At 38.2% G+C, this 16805-nt stretch overlaps 1 non-coding gene across 1 annotated transcript; it reads left to right on the forward strand.

The window, feature by feature from the left end:
* Positions 1-2456: 2456 nt before the first annotated feature.
* On the forward strand, positions 2457-2623 carry LOC125998326 (U1 spliceosomal RNA). The gene has a single exon (XR_007491916.1). It is a non-coding gene; the product is annotated as a U1 spliceosomal RNA (small nuclear RNA).
* Positions 2624-16805: the final 14182 nt, after the last annotated feature.

Below are 16805 nucleotides of genomic sequence, written 5' to 3' on the forward strand. Positions count from 1 at the left end.
CAACAACCACTCCAAACAATACAACTGCACAACAGTCCTCTCTATCAATAATTTCCCTAAATGTTAATGGACTAAACTCTCCAATTAAAAGACACATAGTAGAGAACTGGGTTAGGAAAAATAAACCGGACTTCTGCTGTCTACAAGAAACACACCTACAGTTACAGGATAAGCACAGGCTTAGAATAAAAGGATGGAAAGTAATTATTCAGGCCAATGGAAAACAAAAAAGAGCAGGGACAGCCATTCTTATTTCAGACCAAATTGTATTCAACCTCAAGAAAGTGATCAGAGAAAAAGAGGGTCACTACTTACTGATCAGGGGAACATTAGATCAAGAAACACTAACCCTGGTCAATATCTATGCACCTAATATAGAGTAACCAAAATATGTGAGGCAACTACTGGCAAACCTGGAGAAACACGTGAAGGGAATTGTGATAATAGTAGGGGACCTCAATACTCCACTATCACCACTGGACAGATCCTCCAAGCAGAAAAATAGCAAAGAAATAAGAGCTCTAAATGAAAAATTAGATTTAGGGCTAATAGACTTATATAGAGCCCTCCATCCCCAGAAAGCAGAATACACATTCTTCTCAAACCCACATGGAACCTTCTCCAGAATAGACCATGTTTTAGGATACAAAGCGAACCTATGTAAGACCACAAAGGTAAGGATCATTAGAAGTACCATTTCAGATCACTATGCAACAGAGCTTAAAATTGATGTCAAGAAGAAGCAATGGAGGAAAACTAATACCTGGAGACTAAACAACATGCTGCTTAACAACAGCTGGGTCAAAGAACAACTCAAGGAAGAAATAAAAAGATTCCTTGAGACAAATGACAATGAAGAGACAACATGTCAAAATTTATGGGACACAGCAAAAGCAGTAATTAGGGGGAAACTCATAGCAATACAGGCCTATGTCAAGAGACAGGAAAATGACAAAACCAACAGTTTAAAGGATCACCTCAAAGAATTGGAACAACAGCAACAGAGAAATCCAACCACGACCAGAAGGCAAGAAATAATAAAAACCAGAGCAGAAATAAACAACATAGAAACTAAGAAAACAATACAAAAAATCAATGAGACCAGGAATTGGTTTTTCGAATAATAAACAAGATAGACAAACCACTGGCAAAACTCACCGAAAAGAAGAGGGAAAACATCCAAATCAGGTTGATCACAAACAAAAGGGGAGAGATTAAAACAGAACCCCAAGAAATACAACATATCATGAGATTATATTGTGAACAATTATAATCAGCTAGGCTAGAGAACCCAGTAGAAATCGACAGATTCTTGGAAAAACACCCTCTTCCAGACTGGAAAAGAAAGAACTAGAAAGCCTAAACAGACCAATCACCTAAAGGGAAATTGAAGATGTAATTAAAAAACTCCTAAGAACAAAAGTTCAGGCCCAGATGGATTTACAGGTGAATTCTATCAAACATTCCAAGAAGACTTACTACCACTTTTCCATAGGCTCTTCCAAATCATAGAAAAACAGAAATCCTCCCCAACTCCTTTTATGAGGCTAAATCACACTCATTCCCAAAGATGGCAAAGACACCACCAAGAAAGGAAACTACAGACCAATCTCACTAATGAACATAGATGCAAAGATACTCAACAAAATCTTAAAAAACCGAATCCAGCACTTCATCAAAAAGATCATACATCACGACCAAGTGGGATTCATACCAGGAATGCAAGGTTGGTTCAACATACGCAAATCAATAAACATGATACATCACATCAACAACATGAAAGACAAAAACCACATGATCATATCAATCGATGCCGAGAAGGCGTTTGACAAAATCCAACATCCTTTCATGTTAAAGACACTCAGCAAAATAGGGTTAGAAGGAACCTTCCTCAAGATAGTTACGGCTATTTATAAAAAGCCTACAGCCAACATTATACTTAATGGTGAGAAACTAGAAGCATTCCCACTAAGGTCAGGAACTAGGCAAGGCTGTCCACTCTCTCCACTCTTATTCAATATAACCTTAGAAGTCCTAGCAAAAGCAATCCGACAAGAGAAGGGAATCAAAAGAATTCAAGTAGGGAAAGATGAACACAAGCTAGCTCTATTTGCCGATGATATACATCAAAAACCCTAAAGAGTCCACAGTAAAACTCCTAGAAACAATCAACCAATACAGCAAAGTGGCTGGATACAAAGTCAATACACAAAAGACAGTAGCGTTCTATATACAAACAATGAAGTTGAGGAGAGAGAGATTAAAAATACAATCCCATTTAAGATAGTATCAAAATATATTAAGTATCTAGGAATCAACATTACAAGAGAAGTGAAAGACCTATACCAGGGAAACTTCAAAACACTTCAGAAAGAAATTGACGACGATCTAAAGAAATGGAAGAACATCCCATCCTCATGGATAGGTAGAATTAACATAGTCAAAATGACTATCTTATACTTACCTGGCAGGGGAGATACCATGATCACGAAGGTGGTTTCCCCAGGGCGAGGCTCACCCATTGCACTCCGGGTGTGCTGACCCCTGCGATTTCCCCTAAAGTGGGAAACTTGACTGCATAATTTGTGGTAGTGTGGGGGACTGTGTTTCGCGCTCTCCCCTGGTAAAAAAAAGGTTAAAATATCACTATCTTACGCCCAAACTTCTATATAGATTTAATGCAATCCCTATCCAAATCCAGACACAATTCTTTAAAGAAATAGAACAATCAATCACAAAATTCATCTGGAACCACAAAAGACCCAGGATAGCCAAACACATACTGAAAAACAAGAAGCTGGGAGGCATCTCTTTACCTAACTTGAAACTATACTATAAAGCCATTGTAATTAAAAACAGCATGGTACTGGAACAGAGACAGGACCTCAGACCAGTGGGATCAGAACAGAATTCCCAGACATAAACCCCCAGATATACAGCCAACTAATATTTGATAAAAGAGGCAAGAATCTGAAATGGAACAAAGAAAGCCTATTCAACAAATGGTGTTGGCACAACTGGAAAAACCACATGTACGAAAGTGAAAATCAACCCATACCTCACTCCTTATACAAAAAGTCACTTCAAAATGGATCAAAAGACCTTGAAATCAGACCTGAATCTATAAAGTATATCGAGAATAAATAGGCAGAACACTCGACCTTTTATATCAAAAAAGGTGTTTGAGAACGGAGCACCAATGGCAAGAACTGATAGCATCAAATATAAACAACTGGGACTACATCAAACTAAAAAGCTTCTGCATGGCAAAAGAAAACCCTACTTAATGCAAGAAGACAGCTAACAGAATGGGGAAAAAATCTTTTCACTTGATATATCAGATAAAGGGCTGATATCTAGAACATACAAAGCTACTTCAGAAAGCTGAGCCCCCCAAAACCGAATAAAGCCATAAAAAATGGGGAGATGAAATGAATAGACACTTCTCTGAGGAAGACAGAAGGATGGCCAACAAACACATGAAAACATGCTCACCTTCACTCATCATCAGGGAGATCCAAATCAAGACAACAATGAGATACCACCTTACACCAGTGAGGTTGGCTCACATCAAAAATAATGGAAACAACCTTTGTTGGCAAGGATGCGGTATGAAAGGAACTCTCATCCACTGCTGGTGGAAATGCCCCCTAGTCCAACATGTCTGGAGAGTGCTCAAAGAACTCAGAATTGAGCTGCCATTTGACCCAGCAATTGCTCTTCTAGGCATATACCCCCAAGATGGAAGGACATTCATTCCAAAATATGTATGCACCCCACTATTTATTGCAGCACTCAGTATAATAGCCAAATCTTGGAACCAACCTCGATGTCCAACAACAGATGAATGGATCATTAAGATGTGGTACATATACACAATGGAATATTACATGGCAGTCAGAAATGATACAATCACAGACTTTGCAGCAACGTGGATGGACCTAGATCATGTTATGTTAAACGAAGTAAGTCAGAAGACAAAAGATAAACACAGCACGATAGCACTATTCTGAAACACCTAGAACACATATTTTATACACAACTAATACCTAACAATCAAATAACAGGGTTCAACAGGGTAGAAACTCCGAACACTGTAATAGTCAACATAGACGTGGGGGACAGTGTCCAAAATACATGAAAAAAGGAACAACGCAAACTCTTGACTACACATTATACCACAAAGAAAACAGCAACAACAGAAACAGGCAGCATAGAGGAGAACAGGTATGTAATCATACTACTACAACAAAAGGTCCACAATAACCCCTTAGAGTTCCGTATACAGGAAACACAAAGTATAGAACATAACACCAAGGGGAAATCATGAGGACTGCAATGGCAACATACCATAACACTAACCTTTTAATACCTTTATCCCTACTATACTTTAAATAACCTCTCAGCTTTTCTGTCCACAGGTGCCCTTGGATACAAAGGGCGAACAAACTAAGGTGGCAACTCGGGATACCACATGGGATACCATACCTTGCTTGCACTATGAGATGGCCACAAGAAAACTCTTTAACATACACTTTATCTCTAGGTAATACCTACATTTAGGAATTAAAGCACGAGACCAGTCAGACCACTGAAGCAGTACCTGAGACATACAGACTTAAACTACAGGCTCTAATCTTCGAACACATTCAATCAAACCAGCATTCCCTTGCTATTTTCTCCTCTCTTCTCACTACTTTTTTTTTTCTCTATTCTGCGCATTACTTTTTTCCCTCTCTCTCCCCCTTTTCTCTCTAAGGTATTTTCTCTTTTCTCTCCCTTCAAACCTTTCCCATATACCTTCCCCTTTCCCCCCTCCAGAAATCCAACTATCCCTTCACCCCTCAATCCCATCCAGATCTCCCACCATATTAAAACTCTTCACCCCCAGTCCTTATTCTATTAGGCATCAAGATCGACCCCCTACCCAACGAACCTGTACCCAGCATCCAGGCGAGAGGACACCCAGATAAACCGACACCTCGTCTCCTGAAAGAAAAGACAGCCAACTTCCCTGTGGACTGACGCTGCGAGGCCCTCCCTACCAACTCCCCCTAACGCGGACTACTCCTTGAAACCGGGCCTAGATCCAAAAGTATCCCCAATGCAAGAACTCTTCCAAGACCTCCCTGCCGCAAATTTTTACCAACCTGAAGAAGGTCAGGGGGTGGGATAGGAAGATGCCTGGGAACCCACACACCACAAGAAAAACCCAAAAGACAATGGGAAAAACTGTACTTCCAACATAGGCATAAGACCTGTAATACACCACCTCTTTACCTGCCCTCCCCCAAATGTAAGGTAATCTTTTGCACCACTTTGGTCACTTAAAAATTTCGCTAACTCATTTTATTTCTTTTTTTTCTTTTTAATTTATTTATTTATCTTTTTTTAAATGTTCGTCCTACATATATATTTGTGAGCACATACATTTTTAATTCCCTTTTTTTTTTCTTTTTTTTTCTCTCTTCGTTTTTTGGTATGTGACCTGTGTCTGTTATCCCATCAGTCCTACCACGAATACACAGACATTATAATGCAGCACCACTTCCCTCTGCAAAGGCACACTAAGTAAAGGGGAAATATTACATATATAAAAAAAGAGCTCTTATTTACTAGAGATAGGAACTCAGTTGTTTAAAATATAGGGATATCTCCTGCCTTGAAAATATGTCATGTGGAATCAAATTAGACCTCAGGTGATTAGATACCATTCATCCAACCGTGAACCCTTGATCCCCGACATAGAAACAGCACAGCTCTTTACAACAGCTGCAGGAAACAAACTCCATCTGGGACGGCCTTAATAGGACGAGACCAACAACAAGGCCCAGCTCTAACATGATATCCTGACAACGAGGAAAATGTGAACATCTTGACCTTAGAGCAGATTAGCCTACCTTACCAACTAACGACAAGACAAAAACAGAAGTCATGGCACCCTTTGGTAGGTCCAAAAGCCAAGATCGGGATTTACAAATGACTGGCTGCTAGATCCACGACCAGACTGTATACATCTTGGGTCCAATAAAAAAGCCCTAGTTTAGGGTTTGAACTATGACCTGCACAATAATCATGATCCCCAGTCCCAAAGGTCCGGCAGAGGCAATAGTAACGGAATGAGGCTTTTGGAAGCACAAAGAAAGACGCTATCCTAGGTGCCACCCTAGGTTCAGTGCAAAGACCAAGATCACCAACCACAGAAGATGGACTAAAATGACACTGAGGTAACAGAACCGCTAGAACCACAAAGACTGACTTCATCATAAGTCCCACCTCAGGATCTGTGCAGATACTGAGACATCTAAACACAGAGCAGAAGTCTTCCACACACACACAAAAAAAAAAAAATGGAAAAAAAAAAAACACCAACGGGAAAGTAAAGGATCCTGAGCAAAGTCTAGAGTTGATCCCATGACAGTATGCTCCAAGGACGGAGAAACCCCATATCTCTTAGGCCAAGTGAATTATTTTTCGAATGACCCCAATATTTACTGTGCCAGGGCAGGAGGGAAAAAACAAAAATACAAACAGCACAAAACCTATTGTTATTATTTTTTGATTTACCAATCTATTTTGGTCGATTTCTCTATTTGGGTGTGATTATTGAAAGTGTAGTCCCCAATTATACTTTTTTCTCTCTCTCTCTTCCTTTCTTCTCTTTCGTTATGTGCTATGCCATGTTTCTCAATTCATGACCATGGCGTGATTTTTGTTTGTCTGTTTTTGTTTTTGTTTTTTTTCTATTTGTTTGTTTGTTTGTTTGTTTTGTCTGCTCTGTGTGGTGCTTATCGATATAGCTGGAGCCCTCACTGGATATTTGACACTTCTTTTGGTACTAGTGGAGTGTTTCACCTTCTTTTTCTCCATCTCCCAAATTGATGATGAGAGCCTTTAGAAGGACTCCACCCAATTTCGGGGGATTAGACTCTTATCCCAGTTTATTACTTTTCTCTCCTTCAAACAAAACCACGCAACTTGAACTAGCTAGTCCTGACTCCAGTTAGAGGGGGAAATAAGGGAGGCATCAAGACCAAACAGGTGCAAGACTACTAAGTAGTGGGTTAGATACAGAGGGGACCACATATTCTAGCAGCCCTAGGGTGAGGGAAAAGGAAAAGGGAGGTAGGACAGAAACGGAGGGGTAGGGAGGACAATTTGGTGATGGGAACCCCCCCTGATTTTATGTAAATATGTACCTAAAATATTATTGTCAACAATATGTAAGCCACTATGATCAAAATAAAAATTTATATTAAAAAAAAGGCAACATGATAAAAAAAGATATATAGAACAACATGTAGGCAAAACAATCCAGGACATTGAGATTACAAGCATCTTCAAGGAGGAAACTGCACTCTCCAAGCAAGTGAAAACAGAGATTAAAAGATGGGAATATATTAAACTGAGAAGCTTCTGCACCTCAAAAGAAATAGCGCTCAGGATACAAGAGCCACCCACTGAGTGGGAGAAACTATTCACCCAATACCCATCAGATAAGGAGCTAATCTCCAAAATATACAAGGCATTGACAGAACTTTACAAGAAAAAAACATCTAATCCCATCAAAAAATGGGGAGAAGAAATGGACAGACACTTTGACAAAGAAGAAATACAAATGGCCAAAAGACACATGAAAAAAATGCTGCACATCACTAATCATCAGGAAGATGTAAATCAAAACAACTATGAGGTACCACCTCACACCACAGAGATTGGCACACATCACAAAGAATAAGAACAAGCAGTGTTGTGGGGATGTGGAGAAAAAGGAACTCTTATCCACTGTTGGTGGGAATGCCGTCTAGTTCAATCTTTATGGAAAGCAATATGGAGATTCCTCCAAAAACTGGAAATCGAGCTCCCATACGATCCAGCTATACCACTCCTAGGAATATACCCTAGGAACACAAAAATACAATACAAAAATCCCTTCCTTACACCTATATTCATTGCAGCACTATTTACCATAGCAAGACTCTGGAAACAACCAAGATACCTTTCAACAGATGAATGGCTAAAGAACCTGTGCTACATATACACAATGAAATATTATGCAGCTGTCAGGAGAGATGAAGTCATGAAATTTTCCAATACATGGATTTACATGGAATCTATTATGCTGAGTGAAATAAGTCAGAGAGAGAAAAAGATGCAGAATGGTCTCACTCATTTATGGGTTTTAAGAAAAATGAAAGACATTCTTGCAATAATATTTTTCAGACACAAAAGAGAGAAGGGGTGAAAGTTAAAGCTCACTTCATGGAGCTCATCACAAACAGGGATAAGTTTAGTTAGAGAAGTAACTACATTTTGAAATTTCCTAATAATGAGAATGTACGAGGAAAATAGAAAGCCTGTCGAGAGTACAGGCGGGGGTTGGGTGGGGAGGAGGGAGACTTGGGACATTGGTGATGGGAATGTTCCACTGGTGATGGGTGGCGTTCTTTACATGACTGAAACCCAAACACAATCATGTATGTAATCAAGGTGTCTAAATAAAAATATATAAAAAGGAAATCCTAAAAGATTCTATTAAAAACTACAAAAGAAGAAGAAGAAGAAGAAGAAGAAGAAGAAGAAGAAAAGAAAAGAAAAGAAGAAGAAGAAGAAGAAGAAGAAGAAGAAGAAGAAGAAGAAGAAGAAGAAGAAGAAGAAGAAGAAGAAGAAGAAGAAGAAGAAGAAGAAGATTATAAGCCTCTTTCAGTAAGGAAAAAACTCCAGACCCAGTATTTCCTAACTGGATTGTCCCCATCTTACTTTTTTGCTCTTCTCAGAGTTTATATTTTAATTCATATTTATTATGGCCATTTTTTTTGGTTTTTGGGCCACACCCGGTAATGCTCAGGGGTTACTCCTGGCTATGCGCTCAGAAGTTGCTCCTGGCTTGGGGGACCATATGGGACGCTGGGGGATCGAACCGTGGTCCGTCCAAGGCTAGCGCAGGCAAGGCAGGCACCTAACCTCTAGTGCCACCGCCCGGCCCCCTATTATGGCCATTTTTAAAATAATTTTATTTATTTATCTAGATGGGCACTCAGGAGTGCTTAGCAATCACTCTTAGTGGTGATCAGGGTACCTACCATATGGGTATTTGGTTAGTTAACCACGATCATTCAAGGAAAGCAACTTAACTTCTTTACTTCTTTATCTAGGCCCTTTTTGTTTTTGTTTGTTTGGGGGCCACACCAACAGGATTCAGGGGTTACTCAGCTTCTACGCACTGTGTATCACTCTGACTCCTAACCCATATATATTTTTATCATTTTGGTATGCCATAAATACACACAATCCTATTGATTTTTTTTTCTTTTCCCACACAATACATGATCCTTGATACTGATTTTTCTATTTTTATTTTAAGGTTTTGTCCAAGACCTTACACCCCTGTAACTTTCCCCTGTTTTTGCCACATTTATGACTGGAGTTGTATATCAAGTAACACAAACTTAATATAACTTAATATTCCCAGGGTCACATTCCTCCAAATCTTAGGTTTTAACCAAAGCCTAAGATAATATGTAATACATAAATGCTCAATAAATATTTGTTGTTGAAAGTGGAATAGGCAAAACATTGATTCAGGTGTTTATTGATCATGTCAGAACTTTTTTATTTTCAGCATCCTAAATATTTACTTTTTAAAAGAATTTCCACTTAAGTACCAATCACGTGTAAGAATAGGATGGTAGAGAAACTTCACAATCTTTTTGTTGTTGTTGTTTTGGTTTTGGGCCACATAGGAGCTACTCCTGCCTATGCGCTCAGAAATCACTCCTGGCATGCTCCAGCCCTACAATTTTTTTATTCTCTTTTTTCTAGCCTAAAAAATACATTTCTCCAAATGCTTTTTGGCATATTTCCACTTACATAAAATGCATCAGAACTATTTTACATGACATATTTTACTTCAAGTGAATTAATCAGTTCAGGTTAAATTTTTTTTTCTTTTTTTTTTTGAAAATTTTTTTCTTTATTTAAACATCTTGATTACATATGTGATTGTGATTAGGTTTCAGTCATGTAAAGAACACCCCCCCTTCACCAGTGTAACATTCCCACCACCAATGTCCCAAATCTCCCTCAATCCCACCCCACCCCACCTGTACACTAGACAGACTTTCCAGTTCCTTCATTCATTCACATGGTTATGGTAGTTCTCTGTGTAGTTATTTCTATAACTGCACTCACCACTCTTTGTGGTGAGCTTCATGAAGTGAGCTGGAAGTTCCAGACCTCCTCTCATTGTCTCTGAGGATTGTTGCAAAAATGACTTTTATTTTTCTTAAAACCCATAGATGAGACAATTCTGCATCTCTCTCTCTCTCTCTCTCTCTCTCTCTCTCTCTCTCTCTCTCTCTCTCTCTCTCTGACTTATTTCACTTAGCATGATAGATTCCATGTACATCCCTGTATAGGAAAATTTCATGACTTCATCTCTCCTGACAGCTGCATAATATTGCATTGGGTATATGTACCACAGTTTCTTTAGCCATTCGTCTGTTGAAGGGCATCTTGGTTGTATCCAGAACCTGGCTATTGTGAATAGTGCTCAAATAAATATAGGTGTGAGGAAGGGTTTTTTGTGTTGCATTCTTGTGTTCTTTTCATTTCTAATACAGTTTATCATATTTATCTCTCTCTCTCTTTGTGAGTTTTGCCAATGGTCTATCAATCTTGTTTATGTTTTCAAAGAACCAACTTCTGCTTTCGTTGATCTTTCAGATTGCTTTTTGGTTTTCCACTTCATTGAGTTCTGCTTTCAGCTTTGTTATTTCCTTCTGTCTCCCTACTTTTGGTTCCTTTTGTTGATCATTTTCTAATTTTTTGAGCTGCGTCATTAAGTTATTCAGGTATGCCCCTTCTTCCTTCCTGATGTGTGCTTGTAGAGCTATAAATTTTCCTCTCAGGACCGCTTTTGCTGTGTCCCATAGATTCTGGCAGTTTGTGTCTTCATTATCATTTGTTTCCAGAAAAGTTTTGATTTCCTTTTTTATTTCATCTCGGACCGACTGGTTGTTCAGTAGCAGGGTGTTTAATTTCCAATTGTTAAAGTTTTTCTTCTGTGTGGTTTTGACATTCACATCCAATTTCAGAGCCTTGTGGTCAGCAAAGGTAGCGTGCAAGATTTCTATCCTCTTGATTTTATGGAGGTATGTTTTATGTGTCAGCATGTAGTCTATTCTGGAGAATGACCCATGTACATTGGAGAAGAATGTGTATCCAGGTTTTTCTTTGGATTGAGTGTCCTATATACATCTACTAGTCCTCTTTCTTCCATTACTCTTTTCAGGGCTAGTAAGTTTTTGTTGTGTTTCAGTCTGGTTGACCTATCAAGTGTTGATAGGGCTGTGTTGAGTTCTCCCACAATTATTGTGTTATTATTGATTTCTTCTTTCAGAATTGTCAGTATTTGTATTAGATAACTTGCTGGTCTCTCATTGGGTACATATATGTCTAATAGTCTGATTTCTTCCTGTTGCACATATCCCTTGATTAGTACATAGTGTCCATCTTTGTCCCTTACAACTTTTCTGAGTATAAAGTTGATGTCATCACATATTAATATGGCCACCCCAGCATTTTTGAGAGTGTTGTTTGCTTGGATGATTTTCCTCCAGCTTTTGATTTTGAGTCTATGTTTGTTCTGATTATTCAGATGTGTTTCTTGTAGGCAGCAGAATGTTGGATTCATCTTTTTGACCCATTTTGCCACTCTGTGTCTTTTAATTGGTGAATTTAGTCCATTGACATTGAGGGAGATGATTGTCATAGGATTTAATGTCATCTTTGTAGATAAATTTGCTGTATTTGTTGGTCTGTCTTGTCTTAGAGTAGACCTGTCAGTTTTTCCTTTAAGGCTGGTTTATCATATGTGAAGTTTCTGAGCTGTTGTTTATCAATGAAGCTATGTATTCTTTTTTCAAACCTGAACGTGAGTCAGGCTGGGTGCGGTACTCATGGTGAGGCATTCATTTCATTCAGTCTTGTCACAATATCCCACCACTGTCTTCTGGCCTTGAGAGTTTCTTGTGACATGTCTGCTGTAAATCTTAGGGATCCTCCTCTGAATGTAATTTCCCTTTTTGATCTTGCTGTTTTCAGTATTCTATCTCTATCTGTGGGATTTGTCATTGTAATGAGGATGTGTCTTGGGGTGTTTTTTCTTTGGGTCTCTTTTAGCTGGTACTCTTAGGGCATGCAGGATTTGATTGCATATAGTCTTTAACTCTGGGAGTATCTCTTTGATGATGTCATTGACAGTTGATTCTTCCTGAAGATCTACCTGGGTCTCTGGGACTATAATGATTCTTATGTTGTTTCTGTTGAGTTTATCAAAGACTTCTATTTTCATCTGTTCGCATTCCTTGAGTACTTTTTTCATTGCCTGTTTGTTTGTTTTGAGGTTCTTTTCCAATTTCTTCTGTTGTGTTGAGTTATTCTGCATCACATCTTCCAGTACTCCGATTCTCTCCTCAGCTACTGATACCCTGTCGGCGAGGCCATCCATTGAGGTTTTCAGTTGAGCTACCATGTTTTTCAGATCTGTTATTTCAGTTTGGAGTTTCCTGATTTCTGTTTTTGTGTTCTGTTCAGAGCGATCTATGCTTTCTTTGAGTTCTTCAAACATCTTCCATAGTGCTATTTTAACTTCCTTATACAAGGGGTTAATCAGGTGGTTGAAATTTATTAGGTCATCCGAGCTTTCCTCTTCTTTCTCTGTGCATGGTGTTTGCCTGCGAGGTTTCCCCATTGTCACGCTTGTAGTATGGTTTTTCCTGCGTGTTGTGGTGGGGTTCATTGGTTAGAAAGATTGCGTGGCTGTGAAGCGTAGTGGCCGTGCTCTTCTGCTGCCTCTAGTTGACATTTTTTTGGGGGTGTGCTCCCTAGGCCTCTGAGGAGACCTTCAGGGATTCAGAAACACAGGCAGACAGGTGCAGAAGTTTCCCTTGAATTCCTCAGAGTGAAAAAAGGCACAGCAGGGTGGAGCCTCCACAGGCCAGAGAGCTCAGCTTATTGGATGGCGACCACCACAGCCAGAATTTACTCACTGGGCAGCTTCAAAATGCAGTTTTTTTGGGGGTGCGCTCCCTAGGCCTCTGAGGAGACCTTCAGGGATTCAGAAACACAGGTAGACAGGAGCAGGAGAAGTTTCCCTTGAAGTCCTCAGAGTGAATCTCAGGTTAAATTTTTCAGTAAGCAAAGGAAGAGAGGAGAAATTAAAAATGGAAATAGATGTTAAGTCAGTCATTATATGGCTAAGCCCTGGTTTATCTAGGATCTTGCATATTATTTATAAATAAATGAACATATTAGAATCAGACTATTACTACTTAGAAAAATAATAACTCCTAAAATAATATAATTTTTTGCTTACAAGAAAATGTAAATTCAGGGGCTGGCAAGGTGGCGCTAGAGGTAAGGTGTCTGCCTTGCAAGCACTAGCCAAGGAAGGACCACGGTTTGATCCCCTGGCATCCCATATGGTCCCCCAAGCCAGGGGCAATTTCTGAGCACTTAGCCAGGAGTAACCCTTGAGCATCATACGGGTTAGCCCAAAAAAGCAAAACTAAACAAAACAAAAAAAGAAAATGTAAATTCATAATTTTGTATTGATGAAAGTGTAAGACAATTGAAACTCCAAAATTGTAGGGAACACCATTTTTTTTTTTGGTTATGTAAACCTGACAGAAATTCATCATTTTATAGGATGAATAGTTTTCATTGAGACTGCTTCAGGTTTATCTTTAGAGGATATTTCTAAAAAATATCTTGATTACAAATATTAGAAAAAGATAAAGCCACCCTATAAAATATACCCTATAAATCCACCCTATAAATCTCTACTATACTATATGTGTGTTACAGAGGGTAAGTCAATTAATCCTTGCTATAACAATCTTTCAAAGTTTGTATTCACTTCTAATGTAGAAATATTACTATCTGCTGTAGACATGAGAAAAATAAGGTTGAGATTTGTGTAAGCTTTGGTCTTTGTAAATAAGATAACCAGAATTTTAACCAAGTTTGGGCTGACTTCAGATGTAGAAGCTGCCCAATAGTCTGTATGGTATTTTACACAGAAAGATGCCAATACAGTGTATCATCAAACTTGTGTGTTTTAACATAATTTGCCTATTTTTTCCTTTCAAATCCAGTCAAGGAGTCTATTCTGGTATCACATTCAAAAGACTATTCAAGTTTGGCTTTCCCTAGGGATACTTGGATAGAAGAAAAAATAAAGAGTAGATTAAAAAAGTTTTTTTCAAAGAAGAAGTAAAATTTAGGAGTTGAGATGCCAACTGGACTCCTAAATTAGTCCTGATCAATACTGGGTACCCTTGTTAGCAGAGTAAATCCTTATGCAAAGACTGGTAATAAAACAAAACAGCATAGACATAGTTTCATGGACAAAACTCTGGAGTGCCATTTTTTATTTGCTTCTGCACTTGTTTTGAAATGTCTTCTATAAGTGCACTCTTAATAACTAATAGCAATACTCAGAAAAGGAGTACCGTCAATTTTCTCCTCCTTTTCACATTTATGAATGCTTGATATTCATGAAATGAAGGAGAAGAAAACTGCTGAGTGGTCATTATCTACATCTGCTTGTGACCTTTTTAGTAACCTCAAACCTACAGAAAATGTCCAATTAACACTAAATGAAAGAGAAAAAAAGAACTATTCTCTATAGAACAATCTATAGTTTTAAGTGAAATGAGATCATCCTATTGATATCTCTCAAATACCATTTAAATTAGAAAAATTAGAAGAAAAAGATGAGCATTGTTGAAAATGTTTTGCCAGATATTTTATATACATTTTTGCTCTGAATCTCCACAACAATACTGTGAATTTTTAAATAATATTCAGGACAGGAAAACAGATCTATTTAAGCACAAGAATAAGACTAGGCTCATCATAGAAAATTTTACATATTTTTCAAAAGAATGTTCTTTGGTATTCCTTAATATACCCTTTTAATTTTATTTCTAGATAACTATATGTGTCATATTATCATATGCATTGATATTGCATATTATCATATGCATTGATATTGAAATATGCTTTTGGACATTTTAATTATGCTAGCATATGAAAAGGTAGAGACCATTTTGATAAGGAGGTACCACCTTATGCAAAAGATATAGCAAATAGGGTGATGTAATCAATATAAGATTATATAAAGCAAGAAAATAAAATGTGTTTTAATATAGAATTCTTTCAACAAAACCATAATGTACTTATATGCAATTGATTTGACACTCTGAAAAGACACTCTGAGAATGCAAGATTATCGTAGTTTTAGAAATATGACAGCAAGATGCATGTAACATGCCCTCAAGATTGATTTGCCTGAAAAACCACAAGCCAAAGGCTTCAGCTGATTGGTGAAGGTATTGCTGAGATTCAGAGATTTGATATTATTGCATTGAGCAAAGAATAAAATAGTTAATAAACACTCAGGGATAAAAATACTTTCAGATATGTTTTCCTTTTCTTAAAGAAGGTTAACTTAAAAATATTAACAAAATACCACTTTATCATTAGGGTGATATGCATATATTATTTTATGTAATAAAATGCTACTTTTAGAAAAACAAACAAAGATCAGTGTGATCACATTGTGTCAGTAACAATATTATTTTAAAAGAAAATAAATTGGGTCTGAGAGATAAGGTGCTTGCCTTACATGAAGTGGGCCTGGTTCCAATCCCAGACATCTCAAACAGTTAGTTAAATATCACTTGGAGTGATTCATAAGTACAGAACCAGATGTAAGCCCTGAGCATCTCTTGGTGTGGCCCCTGAACAAAAAATATTTTAGAAAAGGAATAAAATATTTTTGGGTTTTTTTTTTGGGGGGCCCACACCCGGCGGTGCTCAAGGGTTACTCCTGGCTGTCTGCTCAGAAATAGCTCCTGGCAGGCACGGGGGACCATATGGGACACCGGGATTCGAACCAACCACCTTTGGTCCTGGATTGGCTGCTTGCAAGGCAAACACCACTGTGCTATCTCTCCGGGCCCAAGGAATAAAATATTTTAAATGATCTCTCATTCTGAATTAACTGTGATGACTAAGTGACTAAATCATGGGAGTTGTCCTGACATTATAATTAGTATCAGTGCTCAGTAGTGTCTAAAAAATTTAGATTCCATTAGATGTCACTGGGACCTAAAAGCCTGTGTTATTTCCATTGCTTTCTTGGTTTAAATGAGTGTCTATGACTCTAGCTTGTTTCATTGTTTAAGCTTGCTTGCACTCCTATAGTACATTCTACCCTCTAACAGCTTTTCCTTAGGGCTTTGAAAGTCATCAATACTTTTGATAAAAGTCTGCTAACTTGGGGCTGAAAGATAATACAGTGGATAAGGCAGTTACCTTGCACACATCTATCCCAGAAACTATCACATCTCCTCAGTCCACCTTGAGTGATTCCTGAGTGCAAAACCAGGTGTAACCCTAAGCACTTGTGTATAGCCACCCCAAAAACAAAAATGTCTTCTAATGAGTGCCTGTGCAATGCAACTTTGTTTTTCACTAGCTCCATGTGGCCATCATTAGACCCTGAATTCCATTTGATCTTCAAGGAGCCAGAGTTGGTTCCCATCATCTGACAAATTTGGCGGGAGTTTTACTCTCATGTGGACGTCTTGCTCTTTGCATGAAAAGGATAATTAATCCTATTTTTCTGTTTAGGTTCTTTTCTCTCTTGTGCATTGCCTAACTTTGACAATAAAAATTTCAGTATGATCACGAATTTTGAATTAAGATCATTTTAATAGGGAGCTGTGAGTGGA

The sequence above is a fragment of the Suncus etruscus genome, chromosome 20 (genome assembly GCF_024139225.1).
Source record: "Suncus etruscus isolate mSunEtr1 chromosome 20, mSunEtr1.pri.cur, whole genome shotgun sequence".
NCBI classification, from domain to species: Eukaryota; Metazoa; Chordata; class Mammalia; order Eulipotyphla; family Soricidae; genus Suncus; species Suncus etruscus.